Source organism: Euphorbia lathyris, chromosome 5 (genome assembly GCF_963576675.1).
Source record: "Euphorbia lathyris chromosome 5, ddEupLath1.1, whole genome shotgun sequence".
NCBI classification, from domain to species: Eukaryota; Viridiplantae; Streptophyta; class Magnoliopsida; order Malpighiales; family Euphorbiaceae; genus Euphorbia; species Euphorbia lathyris.
Window position 1 is genome coordinate 94680173 of NC_088914.1, and position 10820 is coordinate 94690992.

The window sequence follows — 10820 nt, forward strand, 5'->3', positions numbered from 1 at the left end:
TAGATGGAGCACTACCTACGGACAAGAAGGAAGCTCGGCGGATAGTCAGGAAAGCGGCTTACTTCTCCATGATAAATGATTGCCTCTATAGAAAATCTTTTAGCCACCCTTGGTTAAAATGCATTTTGCCAGAAGAGGAACAACATGTTCTCAAGGAGCTGCACGAGGGAATATGTGGAGCCCATGAGGCATCCGTTTCCATCTTGAAGAAGTCTAGGCTAGTAGGATTTTATTGGCCCACAGCAGAACTTGATGCACAGGAACTGGTGGAATCTTGCCATAGTTGTCAGGTTCATGCGAATGAATCTCATACTGCCAAACATCTCCAGAGGCCTATCATCGAAGGTAGACCCTTTGCTGTCTGGGGAATTGACATTGTTGGACCATTTCTCCCAACTCGCAGACAGAGGAAGTACGTGGTAGTGGCAGTAGATCATTTCACTAAATGGGTAGAGGCTGAAGCTGTCTCCTCCATCAATGTTGAACGAATGGTTGAGTTCGTCAAAGATAATATTGTGGGAAGATACGGAGTTCCACACATGATCATCACTGATAATGGAACGCAGTTCAACTGTGGTGAGTTCAAAGCTTTCTGTGAAAAATTGGGCATTCTAAACAGATTCGCCTCCGTATATTACCCACAATCCAATGGTATGACCGAAGTCACGAATCGGACAATCGTAAAAGGAATAAAGAAAAGACTAGGTGAGCATGATAAGAAATGGGCGGATCAACTAATAAGCGTCTTATGGGCGTATCGTACTACTCCTCGCACGGCCACAGGCGAAACCCCATTCGCCCTTTCTCATGGCGTGGAGGCTGTAATCCCAGTCGAGATATTGGTTCCGAGTGACAGAGTTGCATTCTATTGCGAGGATGAAAATAGTCAGAGATTGAAAGAAAGTCTTGATCAAGTGGAGGATAGGAGAGACAAGGCATATGTACGTATGGCGGCATACAAGCAGCGGATCGCGGCTTATCATGACAAAAACGCCAAACTTATAGACCTGAATGTGGGAGATCTCGTGCTCCGTAAGGCCGAAAAATCCAATCTAGAGAAGGGAAGGGCAAGCTAGGGCTCACCTGGACAGGTCCATATCGAATAGTGGACAAAATTGGGTTCGCCACATTTAAGATTCAAGACATGGAAGGAAATACATTGCCGCGCACTTGGAATCTCCAAAATCTCCGCAAATACTTCGCCAGAAAATAGAATGTAAACAAAGGTCTTGAGTACTCTTTTTCCTTTAATAAGCTTTTTCCCATGAGGTTTTTCTTATTAAAGGTTTTAATGAGGCTCACATATGAGACCCGCTTGCTGTAATAAAGCGTATCTTCTATCAATAAAAAGCAATTGTTCTATTGTCCATATTCTTTTTAAGTATTTTCTTGCAGCAATATAAATATTCCAGTCTCAAAAAGAAGGGGGGCATCAACGCTTCCCACATTAAAAAGTACTGCTATCTTATAGCTACTTTTTTCTCCTCAAAGATAGGAGAACAATCTCATGGGCGGATCCATCTGTAGATGATCACCATTTGAGATAGAGTTAAAACATTCATTGGACGCAAGGTCTTTACACTCTCTTGCACCCTTCCCAAAGATGGGTTCACAAGTCCTAAAGGCGGATCACTTCACCTCAAAGATAGGTAGCAAGTTGATCCCTAAAGGCAGCTTTACTTCCTCTAAAGGAATAAAACAGCTTCAAACCTTCACAAAGGTTCGCACAATGGAGTATGGCTAGCCACCTACTCCAAAATAACTCCTAAAAGCTTATATATTTACTTACGCAAACGTAAAGGTAAAATAAATAGCAACCATAAGGATTAAAAAATTGTACTTAAGTTTTACAAACAACAAAACTAAACATTAACAGGAGCATTCTCCTTAACATTCTTCTCGCCTGAGGCACCTGCTTGGGAAACTTCCTTCTCAATAGCTCCAGATATGCCCACCAAGGAGACTTCCTTTTCTACAGAAGGTGTACCCTCAGAAAGAAGGGTGCCATCGGTTATCAGCTCCTCACCCGCCTTTGGAGATACTTCCTCGAGATCCACTAGTTTGACATTGACGGAAGGCTTGCTTTCTTCGACGGGTCCCTTCATCCATTTCCGAACATAGTCACGGAGGTAGTCCTTGATGTCCGGGATTTTGTTATATTTGAGAACATCATCTGGGTCCGGAACGGCGAACTGCGGATCTGTAAAATCGATCTCGGGATGCGCCAGCTGGAAATACGCCATGATCAGTTCACTGTAAAAGAAAGCTTGCTCTCCAGCCATGTACTCTGCCTCTCCTAAAGCGTTCTCATGCTCCTTGGCATCTGCCTCAATCTTCTCCTTTAGCTTTTTAATTTCGGCATCCTTGAGGGCAATGGCAGACGCGGCGGATGCGACATTCGCGTTGGCATCAGCGATTTCTTTCTCCAACCTTTCTATGGTAGCCTTGTCTGCCACACCTTGAAGAAGCTCAGCTTCCATGGCGCGTATGCGAGTATACATCTGTCAAAGGCAAACAGTTTTGTCAAAATGAAAGAACAAAGGTACAACTTTTTCTAAAAAGAGATCCTTTCTAGCAAGGGGACTTACCGTAAGAAGCTCCGTCTTTCCCCTTTGAGCATGGGTTGATCCTGGAATCTGGTTCTGATTCCTTTGTACCTCACCCAACTGACCTAGAGCCTCATCTAAGTCATTGATAACAGACTCATTCTCCAAGGATCCCTAGACACCATACTTGGCGAACCAGTATCCGCCTAGGTCAGGCTTCGCCATCTGCACAAAGATGTAAGGATCAAAACTTAGATTCCAAACATAGCGAACGGATAAAAGATAAAGACAACCTACTTGTTCCATCCCCACCACGGGCATGGCGGATTTCATGGCATCCGCCATAAACTTTGGACCGCCAGAGGCATCAGGCTTCCTCCTTTTCAGAGGCGGATCGGCCGTTGTATCAGCCAGACGTTTCCCTGCACCCTTTTGGGGATTCGCCACCTGATCTTTCTTGCGAGCCTCATCCTCCATCAACTTCCTACGCTTCTCTGCAAGAGCGTGATTGGCCTTAGATAAACCCCTGCCAAAGAGAACAATAAAGCGATCAAGGTTCAAAGAAAGAAAACACAAAGTTACCTTGATCAAACTGGGCAATCTTTGAGTAAACAAAATTGTCCCCTTCCCGACGAATCAGGGGAATATCATTCATCATGAAGTCTAAGGCGTCAGCATATGTCCAGGCCTCCGCCTTGACACTCTTCATGAGCTCCGCCAATATCTCATCACTATTCGTCAGTATACGCATATCTCCCGCCATATGCAAAGGTTTGGGATTCCAGTATGTTGGGAAGCCTGGAGATTCTCCCTCGTTTATCTTTACGTAGAAGAATTTTTCATCCCAACAATGGACGTTGGACATTTTGCCACTAAACGGAAAATACACTCCAAATTTTGCAAAAGTAAGGAAAGACTCAGACTTTCGCTTCGACGGTTTATGAAAAGCTCTAAAAATACGGGGAGTGTATACTACTCCTAAGTTTGAGGCCAGATAGCAATCTAAAGCTATGTCTAACCAGCCATTAGGATGTAATTGGCTGACAGTGATATCAAAGTAAGAAAGGATGTCCACCATCATCTTTGGAAGAGGAAGTCGGAACCCTCTCTCTACGTGACTATAGTACACAGACAAGAATCTGCTTGGCGGACAGGCGGGTCGTTGATGAGCCTCCGCCAATTGGGTCTCATAGTTATTTATCCATGGGAATCTATTCGCCAGATCTGCTAGATCCGCGGCACTCATGCGAGAGGAGGTAGACTCCGCACGAGGTGCCTTTTTCCTGGACGGAGCGGAAGAAGAGGCCACCATCCCGGAAAATCCCCTAGAATCTATGGCCGGAGCAATACCAGTGATAAAAACAGAAAGGTTTTGACTACTACTACCTAAACGAGTTCTACCGCGATTACACGCCGAGTCGAGCAACTCAGCTAAATTGGAGTTAACCGTACCTTCGGAGGAAAGAGAATATTCCGACGAAGAAGAGGTCCAACTAATTGCAATTTCAAAAGGAGAAGTCAAATTAAAAAGTTCATAGGTTGACCCGGAGGATGAAGAAGAGCTTCTAAACATTCAAAAACACAATATATGGAACGAAAAGATGAACTTACATGGAAAATAAAGGCTTAAAGGATTCTGAAACTCCGAAGAAGCTCTGCAAAGAAGACACAAAGGAAAATGGAGAGGAAGAACGAATGAGGAAGAAAGAGAAAAGGAAAAAGGAAGAAGGTGTCTTCTCTCTCCTCGGGCGGTGCGCCTGCTACACGTGTCACTCCATGATTGGCATCGAACAAAGTGCTCATTAATACAGGTAATCATGACGGCGCGCAAAGAAGCTCAAAAGCCCTAAAGGACTTTAAGGGAACTTTGGGGGGGCTTCTAATAACATTGTGAGATTATCCCAAGGATCAAAAGGGATATTCGCCTAAAGAACGCCACGTGTTGATCACCTAAAACGGGAATACCACGGCGTATGGAAACAAAGAGATCCGGCGGACGGATCTCCAAGGACTCACCAAAAGAGACTCGCGGGCGAACCTATGAGACTAATCTCCATAAACACTCAATCTTCTATTAGAACGGCTGGGCCGATCTAGCAGTAAAGACCATTAATGAGCTATCAATTAGCTAACCGCCAACTTAAGGGTAACCTGTAACCGCCATTAATGGGACATTAATGGGACATCAAATATATACCCATAAATGTCAAAAGAATAAGAAAAAGAATATATACATATATATATATATATATATATATATATTTAACTAAAAATAATGATATATCTATAGATTTAAAGAAAAACAAATAAAAGATACTATATTACATTATTAAGTATACGTATAATAATGAAAATAGGAAATACTAAATATAATATCTTCTTTATCCTAGTTAAAGCTATGTAAAAATAATGGGCAAAACTCCAAAATAAGAGAATATCATTTATCCCAAAATGGTTTCACCTAATAATAGCTAATATAACCCAAATAACCCAAAAACTATATATATATACACATATATTACTTTATAAGATTAAATCCAAACGAATTAAATTTCAACATGAAATAAATAGCTATATAATACATAATTAATAGTTATAGGACCCAAAAATAATTTTCATAAATATATTACATAATTATATACTTATATATACAAGAATCAAAAGCCAAAAAGTTGAGAAAATGGGTTTAAAAGGGTAATTTTCGGATTCCAGCAGATTACCGATGGAAAATCCGTCGCTAATCTGCTGTTAGTGACAGAAAAGGCAGAATATCAACAGCAGTCCCCATACTTTCTAGATTTATTCAAACACTTTAGATTAGATCTATTCTATCGTTTTGGACCTCCGAACTACCCAAATTGGATCATAGTCTATAACGGAGACTCCTAAAACGATGTTTTATTTTTAAACGTTATTTAGAAATATTTTCAAAACTTATAATTACAACATTTTAATCCCGAACTACCCTTAAATCGGATCACGGTTCGTATTGGGATGTTAAAACGATGTTTTTTTTTATTTCAAAGCAAACCCAAACGTTTATTTATTACGAGACGAAAATTAAATAAATACGGAATAATAAATAAAACGTGATAAATAAATAACTAACCAAATAAATAAAAACTATAAAGGAAATAAACAAATAAACGAAATAAATAAAAACAAGTCTAGTCCTCGGATAATACCTCAAGATTGGTATTGACAGCTGGTGTCGGTTGATTCCACGAATTATGATTTTTCGGTGTTTTTGATATTTTGGTAAAATATTTAACTTTTAGGAAATTCGGATTTTTTAGGAAAAAAAATATTTTTCCCAAAAAATTACTTTCTCACTCTAAAATGTTTTAGAGTGAGAGAGTCCCCAAAAATCTCCCCCCTAAATGCATGGGGATCCGTGCCTTTTATAGGCACGGATCCCAAGAAGATTTAGGCGTCGCCCGACGGGAATTGGGCGACGCCCAAATCATGTTGGGCGGATGCCCAAACTAGTTGGGCGAACGCCCAACTTACGTTGCACGAACGCCCAACTGCTGTTGGGCGCGCGTGCCCAACCACGTTGGGCACGCGCCCAACAGCCGTTGGGCATTCGCCCAACCTCGTCGGGCGTTGGCCCAACGAAGGTTGGGCGTTCGCCCGACACCGTGGGGCGTCCGCCCATCGAACATTGGGCGACGCCGACGTGCCTCGGGCTGCGCCCAACATTCGACGAGCGAAGCCCCTCATCCGACGGGCGACTTTCGACACCCGGCCCGTCGGGCGGGCATTCGACGTGTCGCGCGCCGTTATTTACGGAACGACGATTATCGCCGAGAGCGACATTGGTCATTCATCGGCCAATGCCCGACTTCCGGGGCCTTCTCATACATCGATACGACGATGAACATGCCCGACCTTACTCAGGAGACGCTGAATTTGTTAGGCGTCGCCCAATGTTCGATGGGCGGACGCCCCACGGTGTCGGGCGAACGCCCAACCTTCGTTGGGCCAACGCCCGACGAGGTTGGGCGAATGCCCAACGGCTGTTGGGCGCGTGCCCAACGTGGTTGGGCACGCGCGCCCAACAGCAGTTGGGCGTTCGTGCAACGTAAGTTGGGCGTTCGCCCAACTAGTTTGGGCATCCGCCCAACATGATTTGGGCGTCGCCCAATTCCCGTCGGGCGACGCCTAAATCTTCTTGGGATCCGTGCCTATAAAAGGCACGGATCCCCATGCATTTAGGGGGGGGATTTTTGGGGACTCTCTCACTCTAAAACATTTTAGAGTGAGAAAGTAATTTTTTGGGAAAAATATTTTTTTTCCTAAAAAATCCGAATTTCCTAAAAGTTAAATATTTTACCAAAATATTTATTTACGGAACGACGATTATCGCCGAGAGCGACATTGGTCATTCATCGGCCAATGCCCGACTTCCGGGGCCTTCTCATACATCGATACGACGATGAACATGCCCGACCTTACTCAGGAGACGCTGAATTTGTTAGCGGGGCTATCACATGCTGGCTCTCCGAGTTTTCCCTTGATTTTTAAATTTCCTAATTAATGGAATCAACCGCTTTAGCCGTTTGTCGTGGGTTTTTGTCACAGGTCCTCCGACTCGGTGTCTACAGTTGCCCCTACTTTTCTATCTTGACAGTGATGTGGGTGTTTTGAAAACATTTTTCGCTAACGCATCATATGCAATGGAAATATATTAAAGTAAAAGACACATATAGAGTAGGAGGAGGAATACCTGATCTCCGCGCCGCACGCTCCTGCCTTGTCTTCGATCTTCACCTTGTCTGTCCCGTCCTTGCCTTTGAATCGGCTGCCGGCGGACGCTCCTCCTGAGGACCCTAGTCTAAATCGACTGCAGGTAAATGGCTCTTTCTAGCAACCCTAGTCATCGACCGCGGGTAAAATGGCTCTCTCTAGCAACCTCGGTCATCGATCGTAGGTAAAATGGCTCTCTCTAGCAACCTCGGTCATCGACCGTAAGTAAAATGGCTCTCTATAGCAACCTCGGTCATCGATCGTGGTAAAATGGCTCTCAATAGCAACCTCGGTCATCGACCGTGGTAAAATGGCTCTCTCCAGCAACCCTAGTCATCGACTGCGGGTAAAGTGGCTCTCTATAGCAACCTCGGTCATCAACCGTAGGTAAAATGGCTCTCTATAGCAACCTCGGTCATCGACCGTAGGTAAAATGGCTCTCTCTAGCAATTCTGAATTTCAAGACACTGACGTCTGCATTTTTGACTGGAGCTACTGTCTCGTGTATTTGAGTTGTTGGTAGGAAGGTCCTTATCCTTTCGTTTGGAACTTTTTAGACTAAAAATTATTTTTCTGTTGACTGTTGTCTGTATTTTGACTGGCGTCACTGTCCTGTAAATTTTGGTTGTCATCTAGAATCACTTCCTTGGGGTATTGGTCACTGCCTGGTAGAAACGCAGGCTGAAACGGACTGCAAATCGGAGGTCTGTGCACCTGGTAATTAATTATTTACTTTTTACCTTTATGTCACGTCGTACCTTTTTCGCTTATTACGAAAATGACATTCCCTTTTCCTATAAAAGGTGGTGGGGTTCATTTCCAACCCCACACCTTCTCTCTCTTCTTCTCTCTCTCTCACTAACATTAGAGTATTCTCGTGATGGAGTCGAGTAGATACGATGGCACGAAGGGTATGGAGGCGGTTTTCGAGGACTTGGCTAGAGTGGTTCCTTTCCAGAACCCTGATTCTCACCTTAGTCGGACCAACATTAACCGGGTAAGTACCTCCTTATTTTTTACTTGTCAAGACTTCTAGGCTTTAGCAACCCCATTTGAACGTTATTCGCATGCTAACCCTTAAAACGGGTTCTAGGCCTTTTAGTTAGAAGACACGAACTCTTATGCATGTGAGCAATACTTTACGATTTTTGGAAAGAATGTGAACTATATACATGTGAATAGTAAAAATGCGAACAATGCATGCCAACAGTAAAAACATGAATAGTGCACGTGAATAGTGAAAATGTGAATAGTGCACGTGAATAGTAAAAACGTGAATAATGCACGTGGATAGTAAAAATGTGAATAGTGCACGTGAATAGTAAAAACGTGAATAGTGCACGTGAATAATGCACGTGAATAGTAAAACGTGAATAGTGCACTTGAATAGTAAAACGTGAATAATGCTAAACCATCCTTAAAAACTTGTATAGGCCTAAGCTCTCCGCAAGCATGCGAGAGAGTGGAACCCCAAAGAATAATGAATTGAATTAAACCCTAAACGAATGACCCTATGGACGAAACTCTAGAGAATGACTATCTTAACCACGAGAACTTGCTAGGTTAAATTTAGACGAAGTTTAAAGAACGACTAGGTAAACTGAATGACTTAGGCTTAGTCCATCTCTCACTTGTACCGTTTCTTCTAGACTATTGGTGTTTCTGGATCTACCGAGGGCATCCACTCCTGGTATGCCTTGCTTCCGCGTGCGAGGGTTGGGTTTCGAGCCTTTTATTCTGGCTATGCCTCGTGCCAACGGCGTGTGCAACAAGTGCGGCTTGCGCGCCCTTTGTGAGAGGTGGGTGGATTCGACTCACACCTTTCACCTTCCGTTTGGAGAGATGACGATCTCACCTCGCGACTTTTCCCTACTGACCGGATTACGAGGTAGTGGTACTCCGGTCCCTCTTTGTTATGATATGGTGCGTCCCAGCGTCGACCCCGATGAGATGGCCGCATTGATTGGCCCCGGAGTCTTCACAGGTGCCGGGTCTACACCGGCGAAGTTTATCACCACCTACAGCTTGTTGAGTCGTCGAGACTTTTGTGATCGAGACGATACTGATCGGGCCACTCGTAGTTTTCTCCTGTATGCCTTAGGCGAGACGGTTTTCCGCACCAAGAGCGGGACCATACATGCAGGTCTCATCCAGGCCTTCCGTGACTTAGATGCGGTGTCCTCATACGATTGGGCTGGAGCCGGCTTGGGGTACCTTTACCGATTCCTGGATCTGACTTGCCGGAGGCGCAAGGACTTCGGTGGTTATACTTTCGCCCTCCTAGTGTGTTTTCTATCCCTGGCTTATCCTTTATTCTTTTCATGATTTCCGCTTCTGACGTCGGTTTTTACGAGCAGGTTTGGGCCTATGAGAGGAGGATTCTCCCGAGCGCCCGCAGGAGTAGACCGCGCGAGGCTACGCTTCCACTTATGGAGAGGTGGAGGGACTTTGACTTGAGCGCCGAGAGGAGGCGGACGGTGGCATGATTCCTATCATGGATTGACACACAGAGCCTGGGACAGGTGAACGTCTCCTGACTATGCTGAATTTTTGTTCGTTCTTGTCTGACTTTTCTTATGTTTCAGATCTCTTTCAGATGGGACGACCTCGACTTCGGTCCTGATTACGCTTATGTCACCCGCATCCAGAGGCAGCAGTGTGTACTCACCGGCCCGTGCGTGCGTGCGTCGTATTTGGGCGATAGGAGTTTTACTAGGGTTGATGCCACACATTGGACTCTAGGCGAAATCCCCGTGTCCATGTTCGCGGTGAGGATCATGCCCCTGCAGGAGATACGTTGTGATTTGACTCGCCGATTTGCGCCTCGGGACGTGTGGGACCACGCAGGGGGTCGCGCCCACTATTTATCGACACTGTTGACTCCGATGGACCCTCCTGAGGTCCCGATGGACGTGGATCCTGCGGAAGACGTGTTTTCAGTGGCAGCCGTCGCTGAGGTTTTCGGCCTAGAGGAGGTTCCGGTGAGTGCTTGACTTATTTATTCTTTATTTACGAGATAGTTAGGGGTACTCATTTTGCCTTTGCTTGCAGGAGGGTTCCTTGAGGATTGCTCGGACGTCGGATTTTTTTGATGGTACCCGAGCCCGGACATCTGCGAGCGAGCCTTCATATCATGCGGGCGAGTCCTCAGGCGCCGCCCGACCAGAGCAGCTCTACCTTGGCGCACCCTTCCCGACCTCAGGGAGAGAGTATTCGGTGGTTCGTTATGGCGAGGCGGGCGTGGCCTACTCCGACGTTGAGACAGCCCCTCCGGTTTTCACCTCGATGGTGCCGTTCGATCCCCCTGATGCCCTCCATACCTCGAGGGAGACGTGCACCGACTTCGTGGGATTATCCGATTATTTTCGAGAGCGGCTCAACCTGCGTTGCGCCAGCCACCTGGTAAATTTTCTTATTTTGTTATAGTGTAGTGAAATGTATGCATGTGATGTGCCTATGTATGTATAACTTCCGTTGTTGTCTATTTTGGTGTTTTTTTTCTCTTTTCTTTTTTTTATTTGCAGA